At 34.3% G+C, this 26290-nt stretch overlaps 1 long non-coding RNA gene across 1 annotated transcript; it reads left to right on the forward strand.

Moving 5' to 3' along the window:
• Positions 1-26290, forward strand: LOC130600352 (uncharacterized). Its single transcript, XR_008972438.1, has 3 exons — positions 1-213; positions 6602-6645; positions 25381-26290. It is a non-coding gene; the product is annotated as an uncharacterized LOC130600352 (long non-coding RNA).

Below are 26290 nucleotides of genomic sequence, written 5' to 3' on the forward strand. Positions count from 1 at the left end.
GGTGGAAAACGTATAAGAATCAGTCTTCCTATCTCAGGCTTAATATCTGTGATGACTTTAATGTCTTCCACTACACCTGCAACTGTGTTTTATGTTGTTTCCTTATCCTGTATGTGCAGTGAACACCTCCCAGGGCTTCACTGGGTGCAATTGTCACTAAAGCTAAATACTGTTGTCCCTGGATTACCTCTGTGCTTTGAGCTGTCATTGAAGGTAAGTGCATAATATGTTTAGTACTGTAAGTAATGATATTCACAGTCTCTCGAGGCAAGAGGAAACATAACTTCGTTCAGCAGAACAACAAAAGTAGGTCATCATGCTAGTTTTGCTTTTATGTCACATTAGCTATTTCTCTTCACTAGTGCACTTCACATTTCCTTTTAATAAGCATCCTTCAAGTGTGAACAGTAGAAACTATTGGAAGTTCTTTTCTTCACTTAGATGAAGTTCACTTCAGTTTTGTCAGAGTGGAAGTTGCTGGTGTACACAAAAGACCACTCTTTGTTTAAAATCATTTGACACACAGATTGTGGGTATGCTGAATACTGTCACAGAACAATTTGGGTAGGAAGGGACATAGAGATCATGTGGTTCCAACCCACCTGCCACAGTCAGGGCCATTTCCACTAGAGCAGGTAGCTCAAAGCCCCATCCAGTCTGGTTAACAATAGGCCCTACAGTCTTTTTTAATTTCATTACAGCTGAAGCACAGGAAAACTGCACAGCTTTTAAAGTGAGGATTTCTGCTGACAGTCCTGTGAAAGATAGTGTAAAAGATAGCCTATGAAAGATAGTGTAAAAAAATATTGTGTGTGGGATAAATAAATCGATAACACAAAACATGTCATTTTTCATAGCTGGAAGATTCTGTAATGAAAAGATATTTCATTCACATGCAATAGAAACTTCAAAGAATAGTGTAATAGGACCGTAATACAACACATAATGTCTCTGCAAAAGTAGAACACAATTTTTTCTCTGATTGTTGTGTTGATGCTAGTATGTTACTGAAGTGAGAAGACTGTATTTGATATTGAAATAAGTTTTTTTTTTTCTTTTCCTACTGTCTATAAAACTAGTATTTGATCCCAAACCTCAGTGATGGCTTTCCTTTTCCTTTGGTATGCTTTGAATTGCACCCAGCTAAAGAAACCTTTAAATTATGTTAAAAAAATTAAAATACTCGTTTCTGAAAGCATGATGATAGCAGACAAATAATTTTATCTATATGTAAAAAAATTAGTGTGCTTTTTCTCATTAGTTCTACCAAGGCTGTTAGTTCTGTATCATCATTATAATTGTCTGTCTCCTAGTTCTTGATAGTAACATCTTTTTTTTGTTTGGTTTGCTTTTTAGTCTTGGTACTTTGGAGATTGCATGACTATGTAATATTGTTGCCATAGTGAACATTGTCTGATATCAAGGGGCTGACAGGAGGAATTATGAACCTAAATGATGTGATGTTCATATCATTCATCAAAACAGTTATTACTAGAGAAACATGTTATATTCAGGAGTTTTTTACTGTTAAAATAATTCTGTCACTGTGTTTTAAATTAAAAATATTTTTGTTTTCACTGTATTGTATATATATATTTTTAATGAAGAAAATAATTTTTGTAAAAATTTCTTTTATAATATTCTCAGATTCTTTTCCTAACTAGGCTTACACTATCACACTGATCTAGTTAATCTGTCTAAGTGATAGTCTAATTAGCAGGCAGCACAAGGCCATGTATGTCAACTGACATTTATTAGCTGAGGGAAAGCAGGAGAGACATATAATTCTGTCATCCCTCCAGGGGAATCAGCCAGCCACAGTCCATCTCTTATCTAGGCAAAATAGAGAAAAAACTGACTAAAAAGGAGGAGTTAGTTGTGGTGATTAGTTTTGAATTTTTAGCTGAAATGTTCAAACTATGGGTATAATATTGAAGCCTAAGAGGACTTCTGTTTTTCTGCATAGCAAGACTGATGTTGGAGGACTGAAGAGACAGAAGCTATCTATGCTTTAAAACTCATTTTGTGAAGGGGAAGATAGGGAGACATTCCAGGATCTCGCCTCCTATTTCTAGGAAGGGAAAATCTCATCATTTTCATTCAACATTGTACTTACAGTACTTTTCCACTAAATAATATGTGCAGAATTTTGGAAGGGTTGTTCTCTTTTAAGAAAGAAATCTAATTCTAGTCTTACTTCTCATCTTGTATGATTATTCAGTAAGTAAAAGAAATCAGCATATATGGTCTTGCATTACTCTTCATTTAGGCTGAAGAAACACAAAGAATGCAAAAAGGCAGAAGGAGGGCGTAGTTTCTTTCTTTCTTCCCTCAAAAAAATTACCTTTTGTTCATTGTTTATACATTGTTCATACTTTCCTGATGTTTCTGCAGCTACTTTGCTGTAACATTACCCAGAGTCCATATGATTATAAATATGAGTAGGGCTCCATTTTCTTCTTGAGTCACTGATTAGATGTTAATTTTTTAGTAAAGTGGAAATTATTAACCTCTGATGTTGACAAATCTTAGTCTTCAGTTTGACTATGTATACAGTAAAATTTTCTTTCACTGTGTTTGATCAGTTCACATTAGTGCCTTGAAACAATCGATATCACACTGTGTTCAAAATCATCTTTCAAGGGACACAAAGTAGTCAGGTGAAAAAAAATCTCAAGAGACCAGCATGAAACTAATAAGATTTACTAATAGCTTTTGCTTTTGTAATTTGAAAAAACCCCAGAGTACTCTCTGAAAGCCACACTCTTAATTGGATATTGATCTAAACAAATATTCTCTTTCTAACTACCTGTTAAAATCAGTTATCACTATTTGTTAGGACACATTATATTTACCCTTATTTCTATAGAATTGGTACTGCTGCCCTAAGTTACATAAAGATACATTAGCACACTTTTAATAGACCTATTAAATTCACTTTGCTTTGGTTTACTCAGTATTTGAGTATAGGCTGAGTGTTCTATGCAGCTGCAAAGATACCTGTACTGAAAATAATGTGATTATCACAATTTTTCCTACTATTTATTTTGCTAATTTGCACAAAGCTGTGGTTTATGGAGCACTTGTGTTTTATCCACTTTTAAAAATGCCTTATATGTGGCTTAATACAATTTACCCTTCAGTTTCACTGAAAAATCTTACTTTCATTACCATGTTTTGGCTTTGATTTTGCTTACTTATTTTTCACTGACGTAGCGAGACAACACGGCATTATTCTAGAAGTTGTGTATCATTCTTTTTCCAGACTCCTTTCCAGTTAAAATTACATAGTCACACAGGCAGAGCTGTGCAAAGTAAGCAAAACATATCAGTGACGTTTTTTATCCGTTTGCCAAGCTCTTAACAATTAAGGAAAAAAAAGAAGAAAAAAAGAAACCAAAAAAAAACCCCAACCAAACAACAAAAACCCAAAAACTAACCCCAGAAAAATGTGGAATTAAATAAACTACTTCCTAGAAGGATTAATGGAATGTGATGATAAATACAAATATTTTTGGATTTGGGTTTGGTACTTTACTGTATAAATCAAGACTGCGTCTTTCAAATCAAGCTCAGTTAATAAGTTGGAATTTTTTAATTCTTATTCTGACCTATTCACACTTGCTTTTATTTTTCTCTAAAAATATTTAGAATAGAAACATGATATTTTGGGATGTAAGACAGTATAGGAGTACAGTAGATCCAGTTATATCTCTCTTAAGCAGATTTCGACAAGATATCCTAGTCCCTTCCTTGAAGCTACACCATTACAAACACTTTTAGAAGTATAGCTCAGTCCCTAAACTATATTTGTATTAAATTAAAGAACAAAAAGCACTAGAATTTATAGCTTGATTTTACTCAATAAGAAAATTTAAAAAAAATTAATGATTGTATCAGGTCAGGGAAACTAAGAACTGATTGCATTTTGATCATTGAGCTATAGAGCTGTTGACCCCACATTAATTTGGCAATAATATATTGTCCTGTTTTCGGCTGGGATAGAGTTATTTTTCTTCCTAGCTGGTACAGTGCTGTGTTTGGCTTTCTGAGAACAGTGCTGATAACACAATAATGTGTTAGTAGTCACCAAATAGCACTCATCCTGATCTACGACAGTGACGAGGGGCACAAGAAGCCTGGAGGGAGCAGAGAGGACGTTTGACTCAAACTAGCCAAAGGGGTATTCCATACCACAGTACTTCATGCCCAGTATATAAACTGGGGGGGGGGGGGGGTCACCCAGAAGGCCAGATTGCTGCTCAGGTCAGGCTGGGTATCGATCAGCGGGTGGTGAGCAATTGTATTGTGCATCACTTGTGTTTATCATAGTTTTCCTCCCCACCATCCCTTTTAGTTTTATTTCTCTCTCCTTGTTATTCCCTTCTATTAGTGGTATTATTAAATTGTACTTTATTTATTAAGCTCTTCTTATCTCAACCTGCATATTTTTACATTCTTTCAGTTCTTCTCTCCATCCAGCCTGGGGACGGAGGGGATAAAAGAGGGGCTGAGCTTGCAGCTGCATGGTATTTAGTTGCTGACTGGGTTTAAACTGCAACACAGGTTACTATGACTGCAGAAATTGCCTGTTGAAAGCAGAAGTCATTCAGTCTTCTCTCTGTTCTCAAACCCATACTTTCATTAAATTTGAAAAGACTTAATTATGGCTTAGTCTTTTACTTTTTCATTAAATTTGTGATATCTGTGAGTGTGATTGAAAGGGATTGGGGTTTAGAAAGAGTCACAAATACCTATACAGAATGAGTGACTGGATAGATAGCTCCTGTAAGCTAGGCTGATAAAAAAGGTATCAGAAACAGTATTTTAATGCTCTTCATTACAATCCACAGCACTGTAAGAAGAGAAGGGTGCCTGGCATGAGGCAGCCACTCTTCAGTCTCTTGCCAAATGCTGAAGACAGAGGAGGTATAAGGTCTTCTGTGTTGACTAAGAGAAAGAAAATTGTTAAAGCTCAGATTGGGAAATGAGCTGTCAGATGAATTCTAGGCAAATTTCTAGGTAATATTTTTGTGTCTGAATCTCCTGGTGTGCAAGACAGTCTACTAGCATGCTGGTCCAGCAGCCAGATGTGGCTTTAAAATGACAGAAACCTTTAAGGTGATATATTTCTGTTGTTGGTATATTGGTATGTTTGTGTTCTGTTGACTGCAGAAATATCAGGCACACAAGCTGAGACAGGTGCAAGTCCTATCTCCATCTAGCTATGTAGGAAGCTATAGCCAGAAAGGTTTGAAAGTATGAAGGTGCTCATGTCTTCCACTGCAAGACAGGCATTGTTTTTGACATCTAGTTTACCAGTAGACAAAGTGCAGACGGGTCTTTGCAGCAGAATTGAAATGCAACATCAAACCAGCAGTTTTCTCTTTAAAAATCTTAGTGATTTTGTGTAATATTGGGATTTCAGGAGAAATATATTAAAATCTATGGGAGAAGAACAGCTACCTTTTGAATTTATTACAGTTTGGGTTTTTTTTTTCCTGCAATATATTATTCTGTTTGTGACTAAGATGAAGAAATGCCTTTGTGTCTGTTCCAGAAATCCAATTCTGGTTGCCTATTTTTTTGTTTGCTTCCTATCCCAGACTTTTTATATGATAGTTATATTTAGCTTGAAATAATGGAATTTGCACAAACTGTAAAGACTTCAGCGGTATGCCTGTAGAAGCCTTATTTATTTGTCTTTTGAACAAATATTTTCCTAAAAAAAAACAAGAACATGAAAATGCTAGCAATGGCAGTATTTGGAATTAGACTCTGAAGTCTAAGTCTGAAGAAGACCTGAAGAGATCATTCAGTCTACATCATTGTTCTGAGACAGGTTTGATAGCTATAATTCTATTTTGTTATCTCATGAATGACTAATCTGTTCTGAAAGACCTGAGGTACTGGCAACCCCCCAGTTTACTCCATCACCTCATCATCTTTTCTATAAGAAAGCTTTTTCCTAGTATCATCCTTTTTCTTTTTTTTTTTTTCTTTTTTCCTCCTCTGGTCCTATCCATTATCTCTATGAAAAGCAGCTTTATCTTTACTTTTGAGGAAGCTTTCCATATTTTTTACTATAATATCATCCCCCTTCAGTCTACTCCAAACAATGACGTGAATAATTAGTTGTGTGCATATCTCTGCTTGTTGTTCACAGGTTTTTCAGATCCTATGTCAGATTTACTTGAATCCACTTGACTTCTGTTAATTCTCTTGTCAAGTGTGTGGTGTCTCCTCACTGGATTTATCCTTCTAAATACACATATTTGAATTACTGCATCAACCCTTGCACAATCTTCATAGCAGTTTCATATAAACTCACACAAATTTATGACAGTGTGATAAATGTCTAATCACAGATGATGATGATACACTCGCCATCTCATTGAAGTAGGGCTATTTGAATAGGAGTCTAAATATAGTGTTGCCATTTTCCTGAAAGGTTTTTTTCTTTGAACTAATTTGTTTCCCCTAGCTTACAGCTGTTCAAATACCATGATGCATGCCAGCTGCCAATAGTACTAGCTTGCTTCTGGAGCAGCCTGGGGACATTGGAGCTCAGGGAATCCTGTCTGTGTTTTATTTTCCCCAGGTACTTGCTGGGCCAGGAGTGAAGAAGCTGACATTGGAGTACAGGTGTTTTAGTTCAGTGTTGCGAGAAGATTCCTCCCTTACTGCAGTCCTTCTATAGATAGTTATGCAAACCCTAGGGTTTCTTTGACTTTACAAGACAGAGATTCAACTTCAGAACAGATTAATGCCTAGTTAGGTAGAGCATAATGCTGAATGTTACAAATTAAGACCAGAGAATTATCCCTTGGTTTAAAGAGAGGTGAGATGAGTTTGACATTCAGCTCCTCAAAAAGGAAAGAAACAGAAAGTGGTCTTCTGGCTGTTACTTTGTGGACTCGGATGTTTTGAGCCTTCACAGAAAACAGAGTTTTTGAATTCACTTAGATAGAATAAAGACTAAACAGGAGAAAGAACATATAATGAAACCCAAAATGTAAGCACAGTTGGGATATTACATTAATATACCAATTTAAATGCTTCTGAGAAAGAAAGCCTCTCTCCTTTAATAAGTAAGACTTCCCTAGAATTTGTAAGGATAAAATTTGTCATACTGAAGAAAGGATCAGAACAAAAGTATTTTGGAGTTCCAGGTCCATCTACTGGTGAAATTGTTCTTTTGAGGTTTTATAGGGCAAGCCACATAGTATTAAAAAACTGCAGACAGCTTCATTACCCATGTAAATAGTCAGAATTAGTAAACCCAGTGAAATTACATGAGTTCACAGTAGCAATAACTTCGGTTGATGATGTCTGAAGAATTTTCTTCTCCATTAACCAGCTTTGGTATGAACTGATTTTCTTATCAAACTTTGTCAAATTTCCAAAGTTTTCAGATGGTATGATCCATCAGTACAAAACAGAGCACCATCTCCATGCAGTGGAGTTGCGAAGGTTCACAATGAAAGGATACAGTAGTCAAAGAAGCAGCATGAAGAAGAAATCTCCCCTGCTGTTTCCAATCATGTTTTTGGCTATTTGCCTGGCTTCAGAAGTGACTTCTTTTTATTATTTTCTTGTAAATATTCATTTGGCTTTTTCGTATGTGAGGTAGAAAAAGGCATTTTTGTTCCCCTCTTCGCCACTTTTCAAGTTACCTTGTTTTTTGGTAATTACCAGTTTAAATTGAATGAGTAAATAGAAAAAGTACAAGAAAAAATTACCTATCCTCAGCAACTTATTCAGAAATATGCAGGAATAATCAAGTGAATAAGGGAATGCACAGAATATGTGCATATTGTATGATACATTAATCAGCTTGATTTGAACAGACAAAATAGCACCCATCATTAAAGTTTGTTTAGGCAAGTATATGACTCATCATTTATTTTTGAGAAAGATATATGTAGTTACAAAGCCTCCTAGGAAAACTCCTTGGCACACAGTGGAATTGTGAGACTCCTCTGATGTGTTCTGATCCAGAAAATATCAAGCCTACCTGTTTTAATTTAAAAGCGCATTAGATAGATAAGCTAGTAAAACTTAGGCAGTATGAAAGTTTAAAAATAATTTAGTCATTTATGCATGCAATTCTTTCAGATTCTACCTCTTTGCTATTCTAAGTCATTATTTTATTGATCATCTCTGCAACATATAAAGTGTTTTACACAAACACTATTGCATGGTGCTGTCAGTTCACACTCTCATTATTTAAATATCTCTGGCCAAGGAATAACAACTGATTGTTATGACTAATTTTTGGTTTCATTATTGAAACTGTTAGATTTACTCAACATACAAAACCTTCAAGTCTACCCCATTTTCATTTAAAAGACAAAGTTCTTGTAGCTTTGGAGAGGAACTGATTTTTAAAAGTCAGCTGGAAGTACTACACATAGGAATGCTGAACAGGAGGACTCACGTCTTTGCAGACTCTGATCAGAGTACCCCAGGGAATTCCACACTTCTATTTAATAATAAAAAATGTTTCTTCAATAAAGAGCCTGTTTTCCAAAAATACATTAGTGCATCTGTACATGCCTTGATGAACTTGGCCTTCATGATTGGGTGACCACAATTACTGAATATAAAAACCCAAACAGAAAATACATCACCCCTTCTTTCCCCCTGTTCACTGTAAGAAGCTAAATGTTTTGAACAGATGAACTTATGATGAAATATGTCTCAGAGGAAAAAAACTGAGCCATAGATCATGAGTTAAGACTGTGCTTTTCTTAAGAAAGGAAATTAGCATAAAATTTAATGCACTTTTTAGTTCTTCAAAACTTATGGAACTATGTCTAGGAATAAACGCAGCCAAATTTTGTAATTTTGTTAAACCGTTTCTTCTACTACTCAGCAGGTTATAGGATGCCATTGAATCAGGAGGACATGCCAGAAGGCTGTTCCACAGATTATATTGAGTTTGATAGATTGGCCACCACAGGCATTTAAGAACAAAGGCATGCACAGAATATATCTATTAAAATTTCTGTGTACAGGGAAAACTATGTACAAAAAATACTGATGACATACATTTCCCTATATTACTTACAATTTAAATAGTAGCTCTAAATTATAACCATGGGAAATAGCTAATCGATTGACAAATTATATATATTCAGTAATAAAAATGGTTGCCACATGAACTTTAAAGATAGAACTTGGGAAGTATCAGCTGTACCCAGCCTGTATGGATTCACTGTTGAATTGTTACTGTTCATTAGATTTCTGCTGCTTTAGCTCGTATAAAACGATCCAACTGCTGATGATTTAGGATAACCCTACCCCTTGATTAAGGTGGAAGACTTAAGTCAGGAATGTCTTTGTTAAAGTATTTGGATACCTGAAGTTGGAATTATGAGATTGGAATTTTCAGAAGATCCTAGTATGCAAATACCTTTTATATCAATGAAAAATCAGTGTGGTGCTTGAAGTATGTCTGCATATATACCTTTGATACATTTTTTCTTTTTTTCTTGGATTGTCAAGTTGATCTGAGTCTTGCTGATGACATTGGCTTTGAGGTAAACAGAAATATTTTGGGGTGGTGTTTTATTTTTTTCTTGTTTGTTTTGGTGGGTGTTTTTTTTGTTTTTTTTGATTTTTTTGTTTGTTTTTTTAAGGAAGTGTCTGAACATGGTAGTTGTCTACTTCATGTTGATTTTTAACATAAAAGCCAATTACTACATCTTTAATAATTTAACTTTTATTGGAAATCTTTCCTATAAGTCATTACTTTCGAAAATGCTACAGTGTGATGGTGGGTTCCTCCCACCCCATATATAACTCTATTGACTTTAGGCAATTGCATTTCATCTACGGCTGCTATAGTTTATTTTCAGATGTGCCTGAAGTTGGAGAAGCTAAACAATTTTTCTTCCTTGCCAGTGCCTTTCTATCTAGAACTCTATGTGTTTTTTTAAAAAACTGTTCTTTGTAGTAAATATCTCTTAACCTTCTAAATGATGAATAATGTGTGATATAGTAGAGACATGAGATAAATCTAAGCTTATAAATCAGAGGAAATTTACTGAAGTGAATATAAATTCCATCAAGATCCAGCAAATATTGTGTGTTATCATGAAGGCAGGTTAGATTAAATTCTCAGGTGTACTCCCTAGGCAGCCTTATCAATGCCAAAGGTTGTACAAAGAATAATAGTTAGACGTTTTAAAGCAGCCACGATTGCATTCTCAAGTTTTTTACATATAAGAGAACTTTTTAAACGAATTTAAAATAACTGACAGTGATCAGCAATCAAACATCTTTATACTGTTAAACGTATTTATATCTGAATGAACTATTAATTGTTTGATAATAAATTGACGTACAAATAGTGGAGTTTTATTTACAAATGGAAAAATCACTGAAGTGGAAAAAAACATGCTAATGATAGAATTTTGCATTTAGGAACACATTTATCCTTTCAAACAGAATGGACTGCTAATCTTAAACAATAAACCCTTCATTATGGAGAAGCACTGAATGAAGCATAACCGTTCCTAACTGGCATCTTTTATATAAATTTAGAAAATACGCACATTCCTTTAGCTCTGTTTCATGGATCTGTTGTAATCAATCAATAGGTGTTAATGTATACTACTTTAATATATAACTTGAATTCTGCAAGCTTCTCCACAGATGATATGTTTAAAATATAAACATATCATAAGACAGATAAAATCAGTAAATCTAACTCTTTCCTGAGTTTTCTACAGTGCAAATATCTACTGATTATCATACAAAGCAAGGCTGCACTGTCTTTTATGTCTGCCAAACCTGGTGAAGGTCTTCTCTTGGATCTTCACCTAAGAAATGGCTAAGAAAATTGAGGCTGTTCAGCCTGGAGAAGAAAAGGCTGTGTGGAGACCCCATAGCAACATTCCAGTATCGGAAGGGGGCCTACAAGGATGCTGAAGGTGGACTCTTCATCAGGGTGATAGGATAGTGATAGGACAGTGGGTTTAAACTTAAACAGGGGAAGTTCAGGTTAGATATAAGGAAGTTGTTCTTTACTGTGAGAGTGATGAGACACTGGAACAGGCTGCCCAAGAAAGTTGGGAATGCTCCATCCCTGGCACTGTTAAAAGTTGGACAGGGCCTTGAGCAGCCTGATCTAGTGGGAGGTGACCCTGCCCATTGCAGGGTGGTTGGAACTAGGCTGGAAACCTAACCATTCTATGATTCTATTTTTTTTTTCTTTTTTCTTTCTTCAGAATTCTCAACTTATCTTGAGCACAATCAAAGCAGGTCATACATTCTCTCTTGAAAAGCACTGAACATTGAACATTTCTTTTCATTGTAATGTGCATCCTGGTTATCAGGAGACAAACTTGGAAGGTAATCCAGGTTTTTAAGTAAGTCCTAATGATAGCTGTAAGCAAAACCCTTGAGACTGATGTTCAAAACTCTCTCATGCATTTTTCTGTTCCTTGGATCAGAGAATATAAATAATTTGTATTAACACTAAAAGTTATTACACTGAAGTAGAATTGGAAGCCTTCTATGATAAGTGTGTAGAGGAATTTAGAAAGCAAGCTTCTAAAACTCTTTTCTTTAAATGACCAACATTAACTCGGGTGCAGAATAAAAGACACTCTAAATATAATCCATTAATAATTCCATGAAATCTTGCTGTGTTTATGATCACTATTCACATTTGAAAAAATATTTTATGTTTTCAGTTTATTTGTTATTATAGTAATTTATTATTATTTAAATTCTTCTAAAGCTATTTAAGGCTTAAATGCATCTCTGGAATGTGCCTGCATTTGATAGAAAGGCTTTTTTGCATATCCTGGATTCCTATGCTCCTAGAGTGTGACTGTGGAAGATTCTTGATCATCTTATTTCAAAAACTGCAGACTAAATATTTGTATCATTAACAGCTGCCTACGGGAAATTTTGCCTATTAAATATGCTCTTAGGTTTAATTCCTTCTGGTGTAGCATCAAAATTCATGAGCATCTACGTAAACAGAAAGTTTCCATTCATCATTAAAAGTTACAACATGCGGCCAATCAGCTGAAAATCTAATGTTACATTAAATGTTTTAAGGCATATGTACATACATTTACATATATGTTTCAGAAGTGGTTTTGTTTAGGATCTATACGCTAATATTTTTGCTTTTATTAAATACAGAGTTCAGTTAAATACTGAAATACTGCTAAATGGAATGCACAGTAAAGGGTAATGAGAGGATAAAAAAAATAATATACTGAGCTTGACAGATTAATTAATGAACATTTTTTCTTTACATGACTTAAGCCTTCCATGCACTGTCTTGTACTATTTGACAAAGTTTTACTGGCAGGTCCCAATGCAAATTTTTTATGTCCTTGGTAAGGCACATAATATAATTAATGCTAGATCCTAACCAGTTTTATCCTGTACATAATTTTGCCAAAAATCTAATATGGTGTTTACTGAGTTCCTACAGATAACTTCTCCCAGTTGGCTTTTGTTTTAGAAGCACACAAAACAAAAGCACGGGAGTTAAAATACCATCACTGGTACTGGCAGCAGAAATCTGAAAAGTTTTTTCTGTCTAGGGATTTGCAGGAAATGTAGGTCTTGTCTATAGCTGCTACCTGTGACACTTGATGCTTCTGTCTCTAAGAGCTTGTCTGATTGGAAGTACTTAGTTAACTCATGTTAATTTTAGTGAGATATCTAAGGTAATGAACATTAATAAAATTTGTATGGACGCTGTCACTAACAGTAGTTAGTATAGGAAGAAATGGTCTGATCAGCTGAGCAGGAGTTTTGTCTGACTTTCAGGGGTAGTAGTGTTGAGTGCTTTTTCAATATCCCATTCCTAGTGAGTCAAGGTTTGCCTTTTCAGAATGAGTAAATAGTTGTATCTATCTATCTATCTATCTATCTATCTATCTAATCTATCTCTGCTACTAAATTTCTCTCTTCCTTGAAATGCAGCTTCAGTTATACTGCCAATTTCCTATAAATCTGGACCAGATTTTTTATCTATAAATAAAATTAAGGAGGTGTAACTTGTATTTAAGTCTCCTCTAAGGAAGCATTTCATTGCTCAGTGTGGCAGAAACATTTATGATTTTCAGTTTACCAATGCCCAGAATAGTGCTACTATAGTGATTTCAAGACAGTTCATGGTCAACCCACGTTTTTGTTGCATCAGGTTGAACCCTCTGCTCAGAATCCATCTCTGATGTATGTGTGCCTCCTAATCTGGAAGCTCTTTCCTTTTAGAAGCATTGATAGGCAAGTGATTTGACTATATTGGAAGGAAGTCAAGCATTCCACATCCCTGACTCAAGTCAGAGCTTTCTGCACAACAGTTAAAGTGCACTGTAGATTAGAGGTACATTATTATTAACAGGAGTGGTACATTAAATCCACTGTGCACAGCGATTGTACTAATAAAATGCATTACTTGGAGTTTTAAATCCTCAATCTAGAAATTCAATTAATTTCTAAGGAATCCAATATTGAAATACAAGAACTTTGCTCATCTGCTGTCACCTTGTAAAGCTTCAGTATCTTACCCTGTGGTAGAATGAATTTTGTATACAAACATGCCATGAAAATCTTGGCTTAAGATGCATGTTTTTAATTTCTAAAGCGAGAGAGTAGCATTGTTTCAAGACAGAGTGAAATAGAAGTTCCAAAACCTTGTATTGCCTGTAAACACCCCAGTTCCCACCTCAACATCCTGTTTACGTAAGAAAACCTGGCAGTATTCCATCCTCCCTTTATAAAGTACAGACTCTTCTGAAATTTTACTCATCTAAATGCAAGTTTTCATCAGTGATGTCTTATTTTACACCAAAGAATTTCTTTTAATTTTCATGTAATAACTTTCTGACTTTTCATTTCAATCCATTGCTTATTCATCTGCACAAAACACATGAAGCGCAGTGTATTATTCACTTAAAGGGTACTCATGGACGTATAAACCCCGATGAGCCACAACCTAAAATAGAGTTCAACCCCATTGTATTTTAGATAATTTTATTAGAATCGGCTCTACTCTGTAATCATTTTGTTAAGGATGAATATTTTAAATATATTACAAAGCAAAATGCATATTGCAGCTAAAGAATTGTAATGGCTAGAACCTGTGAGAAAACACTCGTGTTTAATTCAGAAAGGAAAAAAGGCAAATTTAACATATGAGAAGCAAAATAATTTCGAATTTTAAATAGAATAATATTCTCTTAAATGACTTCTGAGCTTTGCCATCTAATGTATAAAAGCCCTCAAGCAATGGCTTTAGTTTCAACATAGGCAGATGGAAGGATGGACAAAAAGCATCTAAGTAAGTGCTTTATTAGCTGCCTGCTGTTCTTGGAGTGGTAATCAATAAAAAATATTTCTTATAAATTAAGATTTTGCTAGTAAAAAGGGATTCTTTTTTCTTGTGACTGACCTTAACTCTCAAAATCTGAATGCACTTGTGGTGCCTATGAGTTATGAAACTTTCGTACTTAGGAATATAATAATTACCTTTCACTGTTGAGATATTCTATAGAACATGCATTAAGTCAGTAAAAGGCATGAATTCTCTTGTGATTTCACTCCATCATGAGTTTTCTGTGCCAAAAAAAAATAGATACCCGTTTTCACTTTGCCTTTACCGAAGGATAAGGCAATGAAAGCATTAAATAGCTGAAGTAAAATTAGAGAGTCTTTCTTGTAGTGAAGATTGTGTCATAGTTGTGTGATGTCATTTTGAAAAGAATACTGTTTAAGGATAGTGTTGGACAAATTTTGTCTGCTGCTGAAAAGAATAATGTGATACCACACTTACTTACATTTGTTCAGGAAATTTCTCGCCTGATTACTTTCAGTTTCAGTGGTCAACATTACACACTGCCTGTTTTCACAAGAGTAAGAGTCTCCTGGGAATATCTGTGCATGATCCCAGACAGTGATATATAATTTATGATACTCGTATAGTAACACTGTGCTTCCAAAACATCATTCAAAATATAACAGAATGATATTCAGTATACAGGTTATTTTGATCTCGGCATGCAGGATACAATAAAGAGTGGTACATAGACATAATTATCTTTTTATTTTCTAGTTGCTGTTTGATGAATGCAGTTTTCTGGTGCTTTATACATGAGCCACTAGATCATGCCCTGAAACTTCAAGAAAGTGAGAAGATAAGGACTGTGACAAAGTTGAAGTTAAAATTAGCCTACTAAATTTGTAGCACTGTTGAACTGGAGAATGCCTTAAAAAGAAGAGTTCAGTGCAGATAACAAACATTCAATTATTAATGAGATATTTAGAAATATTTGGCACAGATACTGGACAAAATGTGGAAAATGGTGTTGATAGATCTAATGATGTCTTTGAGGCTGTCATGAAAGATGTTGGAAGTTAACATGATAAAATATCAAGCTTTGATGGCAAGGATGGTAGCTGGTTAGAATTTGAGAGGTCATCCATGTACCGGGTGTCCATTATATGTCATTCATACAAACCATTCTGCCTCAGATATGTGAAAAAAAACATGTAACAGAAGTTCAAAAAGCTAGGACTTTAAATATAATTTAAAGTGTGAGTTCTTTTTGCTTTCACCTACAGAAGTGAGAAAATCTACTTTCTTTAGTTAAAGTAGAACTAAATCTTACATAAAATATTTTGGTTTATAACTAATGAGTTTACTTAACTAAGGCAGACCATTTCCTTGAGATCAACCACTTCAAGATAAAAGCCTAGCCAGAGTCTAAGACAGGTGTAGCCATGAATTTTCTTATGACTAACACCCTGAACAATGTTGTTTGTTATATTCATTTTAACTTTAAACAACTACATTATATTTTTCAAAAAATGGATAACAATATTCTACATCTCTGAGCATCTGTCAATACATTCTAGAACAAATTTGTAAAGGTGGTTGTAAGACTTAAGCTTTATTTTCCTAAAATCTAGGGGAAATGGAATGAAGTAAGGTGAAGCTTAAAACAGATACTTCAGAAATGTCATTCTAAATGAAAAAAAAAATTACAAATAGAAAAATAAAACATCTTTTCATAAATTTTAAGCAATAAGTACTAGGCTCAGATTTTTCAGGAAATTTCAAATTCCATTTCAATGCTAAAATGAATTCCAAACTCTTCAATATTTGATATCAGTGAGAAAAAGTCATACTTGTAACCAGGATATGTTTTATGAGAGCTCCTTCTCAAAAGGGGAGCTCTTGACAAAAGCTGTTAATAAGAACTAGGGTACATTGTACTTTAAAAATCCATTTGTTCTTCAGGTGCCTAATTAGGTGAAAGTTACTTTATGGCAGAAGTATTTTAAAGGCAGAAATATCTTTGCTGGACATGTGACAACTTTATGGCTCTAGGGGTCTACGCTTACTCCTTTTTCTTAATGAGACTTTCATTTTTTACCTTACCTCATTAAAATATGCCAAGCACTGGGAAATTCTTTATAAAATGAAATTAGATTTATAAAGATTAGAGTAACATAAAAGCTCAGATGGTTTGTTTTTGAAATTGTTGATTCAGAGCTGGAAACCCTTTTACGTTACTCAAGACAAACTTTCATTTTTCCTTAAGACTTTGTCCCTATCCTCACCAAATGTATTTTCACTGTATAATTTCAGACTGTTTTTAAAATTTTAATAATTTTTATTAAATAGAATACCTGAGGTTTCTAAGCTTCCATTTGAAAATGCACTTCAAGTTTTCCCAGCTGTGATAATATTTTTCTCTATTTAAACTAAGGCAAAATATTATTAGTGTTTAAACTGCAGGGAGCTATCCACAGAGCAACTGACTCAAATAACATTATTAACCTATGTATTATGTACTGTCATTTTACTTCCAGGACATTACTTTCTTAATCTCATTGGTATAATGTGTATACACTTTTTCCTTACATGTTCTCCAGATATAAGAAGCCATCCAATTAATAACTGTGTGTGCAGTTCTCTATTTAAAATTTGGTAAGTGCTTACAGCATCCTATAGAAAAATGTTATCAATATTCTTTTATGATAAATACAGTTTGATATCTGCAAAGACCACATGCAGTTAAGATAAGGAACATTTGTTAACATACTATATCTTTTTGTAAGCCAGGTAACTCATGGCTTCCAAAGAACTTGTGCAGAAACTTAGGCAAAGCTAGTTAGGATAAGAAGAAATAACAGAACATTACTTTTGTAACAAGTAACTTTTTAAAATAAGAAGGAATTTATCCTCATAAATGGCACCTTCAAAACTAACGAATCCTTTACGCATTTTATTCTGCTGGACACTTATTAGTCAAACAGTTTTTTGGGGGACTGTGTATGTAGTGTGCCAATTCTCAGACAAATTTGTGCTGTTACATTTGCTTCTAGCAAGACATAGATTAGGCTCTGATCTTCATGGTGTCATATCTGTGCCAGCCACAGTTCTAATGTGAAAATGTATGCTCTGCCATTTTAGCAGCCTGAGTCTGACTGCTGCTATTTCTTTTCCTTTTCTTTATTTTTTTTTTCTTTTTTAAAGAAAAGAATTGTGGCTAATAAAGCTTATTATGAGCTCCAGAAGTCAACAGGTCCTGGTATCATGTTAGAAGGGAGAGAAAAATAGAATAGAAAAGACAGAAATCTAAAAATTATTGAAATATAACAGTGCTTCAGAAGACACTTCAGTTCTTTACAGAGCTTTTCACTCCTGACACAGGACAATGCCTTTGACATGCAGGAGCTAAATGGAGCATAGACTGGAGACATCTACCATCCTCGTCACAGCTGCTACCACATCATGGAGAGTATTGCTAACACAACAGAAAAAGAAATTAACTGCCCATCTGCACAGTGTAAACCATTTTGTCTAGTCATGGTTGATTAGCAAGAGAAAATGGACTTGTGCTAATGTTAGGGTACAGTTCTGGAACGTGGAAGACCCAGATTCAAGTACCATCTTTGGCTGATGAAAAGAAGAGGTTTTACTGTTTTAGTATTTCAGGCCTATTTCAGTGCTACTCCACAGCTACAGTGCTTTCGGTTACCCAGCTTGGAGTCTGCCCTCAACAAGCCAGGTAGTTTGGACCACTGAACTCGGGCCATGAGAGTGACTTAATCTCTACAAATTTTATTAGTTACATCAACACTTTAACAGCAGTGTTCCGAGGAGTCTAGCATGCTTTTGAAGTCCACTAAACCAGATCCTTTTATTATAAGTATTTCACCAAATTTATTTTCATGTCTTTCAGTACACGTTCTACAGCGAAAAGAACCTTAGAGGCTCTTTCAGCATTTGTGCTGCACTCATTAAATTACCTGTAGCTTTGATGCTGGAAAACAGAAGTCTGTACTTCATGAGTTCAGGAACATTCAACACTTTTAATTGACTTTTTTTCTTTTCTGCTTCTTTCCAAAACTTTAAGAGGGCATAGGGGGCAGGGAGCAAGAGAGGAAAAACGTTAGTTTTCATACTTACATAAAGTAATGAGCACAGAAAATTGTTGACTGGTTTTACTCACCTGGAGGTACCCATTTCAACACCCATTCCAATTCTGTACAATTTTATTTCCATTAAAATATTTTTATGTGTTTCTTTACTTTCTGGTAAGGAATTGCGTTACTGCAAGATGGAATTTACATTTCTGTATATACAGGGGTTGGCAACATATGTCCCCTACATACTGCAGAAGCAGACAGTACTTAAAGTCACAACCAAAAGAAAGACTTGCTCTTGCTACTCTTCAACCAGAAGGTCTTTTTTCCTGTTTTCACTCTGCATCAGCCTCTGCCTTTGCATTATGTTTTTTAACATTTCCATATGTTAGGAAGAAAACTGTGGGACTGTTCTTCCTCAAATATGGTTTCCATCTAAATACTCCTGCTGAGTGGCTGCTCTCCACTTTAAAGCCTCGGTTTGTAATAATAGTTTGAAATCTTTTCCTTTAAATCCATGTGCATTACGTGCTTTAGGAGACTGGATAAAAAAATCTAACAATTAGAAAAGGATAATTTGCTTAAAATACAGTTGAAAGAATTGATCCCAATTGTTCAGGTTTTCAGTTAAAGCTCTGTTGAAGTCACTTTTAGCATTATAAAAATCAAGCAACCACCTCATGAAGAAGAAATATAACAAATTAGAATGAAAATTAATTGAATTTTTTAAGTTGAGAAAGCATTCCAAGCTAAAAGCACAGTGTCTCTAGGGCAAATCAGGTTAAAATAAGTCTTTTGCTGTTGACTATTAATCATTTGGAACTTGTTCTTTGAGTGGTCAAGAATAATTTTCTCTGGATTATGTGATTAAAGAGATCAAAGAGTTCATTATTGCTTTAGATAAATGCCAGCAAGTTCTATTATTCTACATGCAAAGAGAACAGGTCTCCAGTTATCTCCCACCATTTCAACTTACGCAAAAAGTGCCCTGTGCACTTTAATTAGTTATGTATCAAAGAAATTTTTCTCTAGGAGTCAAAAAAAAAAAAAAAAGGCAAAGGAGTGAACATTGCTCTCAGCTATGCCAATGATGACTTAGTCAAATTAGTGGGGATATTCAGCTCTATCTAGGGACAGAATTGGGGCCATGAGGACATGGAACTTCTTGATATTTGGGTGGTTTTATTTTGCTTCTGTTACTCCCTAAATATAAAAGACTGGCATTTTACAGCTTCATTTTTCTGACCTGCACAGTTGTGTTTCTTGATTCGGATTCAGCTCATTGTTTTAACTTGCAGCCATGGAAGGAAATTCCTGCTGTTCTCGCTAGATGCTGAGAACAGCATAGCCCCTCCTGGGTGGCTGCAACTCCACAGGGGCCTCTTGTAGCCCATGAGTTGTGTAACCACCCATCTCACCTTTGGGAATCAATCCAGGGATTCACTTTTTTTCTCCATCCAACTGTAATCTGTAGAAATTAGGGGTTTTCCTTTGCATTTTTTTTTAAACTGCCAAGTTGTTAGTCTTATTAACCTTTAAGATGGAAAAAAAATAGAATTATGTTCACTATGGTAATTTATCTTTGATCAGAAAGAGTTATTCCAAGGTGTTGCAGGAAAAATAAATGGAGATCATTGCACAGCTTATATTTTCACTCTAAAACAAACAAACAAAAAAAAACAACCCAGAACAAAAATATTTTAGAGCTAACATTACAAAAAAATAAAAAAGAAACTGTTCTTAGTCAGGTTTCCCCATTATATATAATATATTAAGAGATATTTCTATGCCTGACTCATGTTTAGAAATGCAGATTCATGGATTAATGCCTTTTACACTGGTTCTTCTTTTCTAAGGAGTTCATGTGACATTTCTTCACTTTTCTTTCCAAGTCCTTCTGATAATATTTATGTGCATCTGTGAGCCATTATTTTGAACATATGCATGGTGAGTCGTTCAGATTTTTTTTAAGAAATAAGCTTGACTTCTACTAGTTCTGTGAAATTTATTGATCTGGCTACTACAGTCTGATCTTTGCATTGTTAAGTAGCCAGATAAATAGTACAGAAAGGCAGCCATCTCCAAAACCTAGGTCCAAGGTCAAATCTGGCTTTTTATAGAAGTATATGGCAGATGTGAAATGAATGTTATTCTAATATTTTATATAAATGAAAGTTGAATGTGAATGAAATGAAAACCATTTCTTAAATGTAGCTGGAGGGTTGTACTTTAAAAGGAGATGGTTTTGAATTCTAAGGGCCAGATATTAAAGTATTTATGAACTCATTTCTTATTAAAACTAAGTTCATGATGCAATAATGTACCTCAGGCCTGGAGAGAAGAAAGGGTCAGCATGAAAATCAGGGCATGATATTCTGTGTCTTTCAATAGGTAATACTTCATGGTCAGTGCTCCTCCTAGTATTCACATTTTAATCTATCATATTTATTTAAACACTTACTGAAAACAACCCAGCTTACTATTTTGTTTAATTGAGACATGTGACACAAATATTCATTAATTTTGTTTTTTCATCAAAAAAAAGATTATAAATAAACATATATGTTCTGCAATAATTCACAATGGAAACTCAACTCTTCAAATTCTTAAGAAAATATTTTCACCAAGGTTACTGTAATTTCGAATGAACTCAAAATCTTGTCGTCTTCTTGTTGCTATCATATTTTTATTTGTCAAAAGAAAAATAAAAACCTGTGATTTAAAGCAGGAAAAATACTTTTTTCAGCTAAGAATTAGTCTTTGCTTTTTAATCATTTCTATTATTTCCATTAAAAAAAAGTTAACAAATTCAGAAATAGAGATAATACTTTAGGAATAAAATAGATTTCTTTGCATTTTTCAGTCATTTCATTTTCCAACCAGCCTTTCTAAATTGTTTAAGCCAGTGCTATCAGTTATTGCATCTGTATTTACGGGCACTAGGTAGGAAATAGCATAGTGAAAAGACTGATTTTACTGTACCTTTCATTTTGGAAGATGTTCTTTCCAAAAGTGCTACAAATTTATTGATGCTCTTGAAATCTAAGGTTAATTATTAAAATCAAAATTACACACCCCACACCTCTACCCTCACCCCCAATTTTAATTTTGTTTAATTTGTGGGTTTAATTTACTGTTTTATTATTTTGTATTTATGGTCAGATTTCTTTCTCTCAACCTTCTAATAGCAAACCACGTTTAAAGTATTACCATAGTTAGTTCTCAAATTGTTGTTTCACTTTCATTCTTCAAATACTTTAGGAGATGACTTCCTTTCTTCTTTCTGCTTCTCTATCACAAGCTACATTGTACCCTCACCTGCTTTGTTTAAGGTGATTCTGCTGGCAGGCTTTAATAATTGCCCTTAAATTTAAAGCACCCCCCAGAGTAATTTGCTAACATAGCCCAACTGACTTTCCTCAAGAAAATAAAAAATACTTGCATTAATAGCACTATCATATCACTTAAAATATTAGACAAAGAATCTCCTCAGAATTGCTACTGCTTCAGTTCAGAACAGGCATAGAGTCTCAATAATACATGGCTTTAATTAGAGCTGGACAGAACATTTATAAGGCAATTAGCCACTCCATGGACTTTTATGTGTTCAGACAGAAGTTGAATTTTTTTCTTAAATGAGAAATGCAAAATATTCAGACAAAGAGACCTTCCTGTGACTCAAAGTATGAAGTACTATGACCCTTTGTGTTAAAGAAAACATTTTCTTACAAAACATCATGTCCATTATATAAAGAAGATTCAGTATCCTGGGTTATTCATATAATATTGATATTGATAACATTGATACAAGATATTCATATAAATGTCCTGTCAATTGCAGCAGTACAAAGTAACCCACACAAAATTAAAAACACTCAGAGCATAGTTCATTGTGGAGACATGTTACAAAACAATTGAAATATAATTACTTGCATTTCACAGACTAAATAAAGGTAAAATCTAGAAAAAAATATGGCACAAGAACATGGTTAGTCTTTTTTTAAAAATTACATTTTGTATACTGTGCCTACAGCTACATTAAAGCTATAGAGTCCAAGATTCCCTTTCATTTCTTTATTAGACTGTGCTTTCTACTTAGATCCTTTTCTTCTATTTCTAAGGAAGTCACTGTTCCAGCTCTGCTATAAATACTGTTTCTTTTCTTTTCTATATAACTCTTAAGGAGTTATTATGCATATCTCTTAATCAAGCTAATGCAAGTTTGCTTGTGAATGAATCTTGGAATGAATCTTTGTTCTTTCTAGGCACCCATCAGTTCTGAAAAATGAAATAATCCCTTGCTTTATTTAAAAGAATAAGGAACAAAGGACACCTGCATCTTATGATATATACATTTAAATAATTATATTGTAAATACAGTCAGTTATTTCAGAATACATTTAATCCAACTTGTAGACAATCCAATAACATCATGAAAATCACTTTTTACTCCATTTAGCTTAATGTTTAATAGCAACACTTCTGAAATATGAAAGAAATTTTGCTGGTTACTCAAAATTATCTTTCCCTCCTTGCAATTTTTAGAAATAAAGTAATTGACATGTCTCCTGTCACTCAGAATTCTCACGAGAATTATTCTAAGTATTTTCCCCAGATCTGTGTAAATTCTAATCTTTCTATGTTTTTCCTTTCACAGATATTGGGATATTTAAAGTATTGCAATTTATCAAAGTTCAATCCCTTGAAAGTCTAAAAAGTAAATGTGTGCCCTCAGGGGCACATAGCACAAAAACTTGTACTTGTCTCAAGGACATTGTACAAATCAAGATATGAATGCACCTTTGGTTGCAGAGATATTTTTAATTAAGAAAGAGAGAATAAAACGAGTTTTGGATGGTAATCGAAGGTAGGATTTTCTTGAACTCCCCTACATTTGGTTGAATACTGTAAATATTAAAAGAACCTAAGCAACTGTGAGTGATGTTGGTAGGTGATTTGAGTTCCATCTAAGTTGGCATCTTGAGATATTTGACCAACCTTTTTTATACTCTAAAGCATTTGTTCTAAACAGAAAGGAGTTTTTAAGAAAAAACCTTTTGCAGTAAAATGCAAGTGTTTCTTCTGCAGGTTGGTTGAGGTAGTTGACTCTACATCTTAATCAGGTTTTCTGTCCTACAATTATGACCTTGACTACTTTTTTGAAGTCAGTGATGATCATCCTTTGAGGAATTATGGACTGTTAAGAGGTCTGTTTTCAAAGGACTCCAATGGAAGAAAGTGATGAAATGGTGATTTACACTGCTAAAGATTATATACAGTCCCTGTAGAGTGTATGAAAATCTATGTTTTGTTCATTGCAATGTTACTGCTTTATTCCTCCCTCACATCTCCAGGGTAGCTTCAGCAATTTTTTAGAAATGTGTGAAAATGTCATTCTGCCCCAAACCCAAATCTTAATTAAACAATGCCAAATTGTCCTTGCCTACAATATGTATAGAACCCATATAGTCTTCTATTTCAAATATTTTTCCTTTTTTTTTTTTTGCCAATGCAAAACCTGCTTAAATTGGTCCAAGGCAAAAGTTTGTATTTTTTTTCTCTTCCTTTCCCCAATATTTATGGTCCAGAATCTCCCCTTGCATATAGTGTAAATTCAGCCCAAATTGAACTGTCAATCATTTCCGAATAGATTATGCAGGAGAGGTTGACTGTGAAAAAAGCAAAGCTAAGAGGATGTAAGATGCGAAAAAAGGGACTGTTGTGGTGTATGCAATTAGAAGTTCAAACTGGAATCTGCTTTGCTCATGGAAACATCAGTCAAGATGATGCAGCAGACTTATTATGGAAATTCAATCTATGGTGCAGTTAGGAGAGCTCAGCTAGTTTTCTAGTAGTGTTAGAAACTACTATAGTTTCTACTTCAGTAAAAAGAACATTGTGTAAATATATCCTGAGATTGAGTATATATTTTATGCAAGCTTGATTGCATATTTTAATTGCACTATAATTGTTAAACATATCTGTTTTGTAAAATTTTTTTTATTAAATCTAAATTCTTGGTATTAGACAAAAATTCTGATGTCACATTTACAGTTCATTAAATTCAGAATTAAATTGTGCAACTAGACTAGAGAATTAGAGAGTAATTTGGAAAAGCATTTTATTTAATTGCTTCTGTAACAGGCTAGGCTAGGTTTCTGCAAATATATTGTACATGTAACCACTACAAAAGTTCATTGCAGCATCAGGATTTCATTCCATTACTAACATGTCCACGTATATTAGGCTAACACATAATAGATCTTAAAAATCCCTATAGCATGAATGTTATAGATATGCCTCCACTTCAGTCTCACAGATTTTTAAAACAGTACCGCAATGCAGAAAGAATGAAACAGTGAGGTATCAATGTTATATCAAAACTGCATAAATGTAAATAGGGTCTCAATCTCAGCCAATGAAACAGGACAAATCCCAGCACTAACTTTTCTATGCTTAGTTACTGTTTATCCTAAGTCAAAATGCATACTCTGTGCTAGTATTTTCACTCTAGAAGTAAAAATTAATAAATAAAACAACAAATAGATGTTAGGGAGGATGGTGGGGAATATATATTCTTCACAAGATAAATTTTCTCTCTAGAGAATACGTGTGATGAAAATTCAGTACACTATAGACTGGATTTTTAATTTCTTTAAAGACAGGATTGTTGAGGACTAGTGACAAATTATTTTTCTTTGGATTTTTACGGTTCCCTTTTGTGACCCCTGAAGGACTGCAATCCTGACCAGTAAGACTCGCACTGTGGAAGTGCATCAATAACCAGATAATTACTGAAGGCTCCCAGAGAGTTTCTGTTTGGGGTATGTTTCTCACAGCTGAAAGGGGTTATGTTATACCCATTACAGATACATGCTACAGGAGCCTTATGTTTTTCTCTGAACCTTTTCTTTGGCCACTATTGAAAAGGGGTTCAGTTGCTAAATCTATAATGTTCCCTTCCAGAATTCCAGGCAGTCACCCTGGACAGCTGCTCACTGAAGTCCATACAGAAGGTGTTCATGCAACCAAATATCAATATCTGGAGTAAATGTGGAAAATTTGTTTCTCATGTAGTGAACTGTCCAGCCAAGCACTGATGTTTCTGTCATTCTAAAATGTGAAGCTTCTCCTGGCTCTGTGTGCATATGGTCTAGGAAGTTCAGTGCTGTTTGTTTGCTGCATCAGTATACTTTCCTGCTATTGTTGATCCCCAAAATGTAATTTTTATGAATGTACAATGAGTTGCTAGAGCAAAGGGACAAGAGAGGGCTATAAACAGCAGTAAAATTTAAGACTTCAGAAAATGTTAATAGAACAAAAATTCACAAAGGTAACAAAAAGAATAGTTGTCTCATCTGAATAACTGAAGAGTCAAAGACAACCTGCTCTTTCAGAACTGGATGATGAATGAGAAAGGAAAGTCCTCTGCAGTGACAAATGATAGTAAAGTTGTTTTCCATCTCTCTCTGTGCTGCTTACAGCATTTAACAAGGAGGCAGGGAAAGAGCTGCTGTGAGGGCAGAAGGGGATGACCCCATCTCCTAGGAATTACAAGAATAAAAACTTGCAATATGACAATTGCTGTTATATCAAAACAAGTTTTATTTAGATTAGTTTTTATTTACAGTACATTTATGCTGTGGGTACAGATTGGGTATTTGGTACATGCTTCTGTACCTTCTTTCTTACTAAGCCATAGCCTTTCCTTACCAATAAGCTCATATTAATTACATGCATACTGGGGGGATGTATGCATAAATATGTGTATATACTTACATCAGTATGTATGTGAATTCAAGTATCTGATAAAAATACCATTACATCAGTGTTGTGTTTCCTAAAAATAAAATCTCTCCATATAGGAAATGTATAT

The sequence above is a fragment of the Pezoporus wallicus genome, unplaced genomic scaffold (genome assembly GCF_028554395.1).
Source record: "Pezoporus wallicus isolate ANWC-B61680 ecotype Strahan unplaced genomic scaffold, APGP_CSIRO_Pwel_v1 contig_6899, whole genome shotgun sequence".
Lineage (NCBI taxonomy): Eukaryota > Metazoa > Chordata > Aves > Psittaciformes > Psittacidae > Pezoporus > Pezoporus wallicus.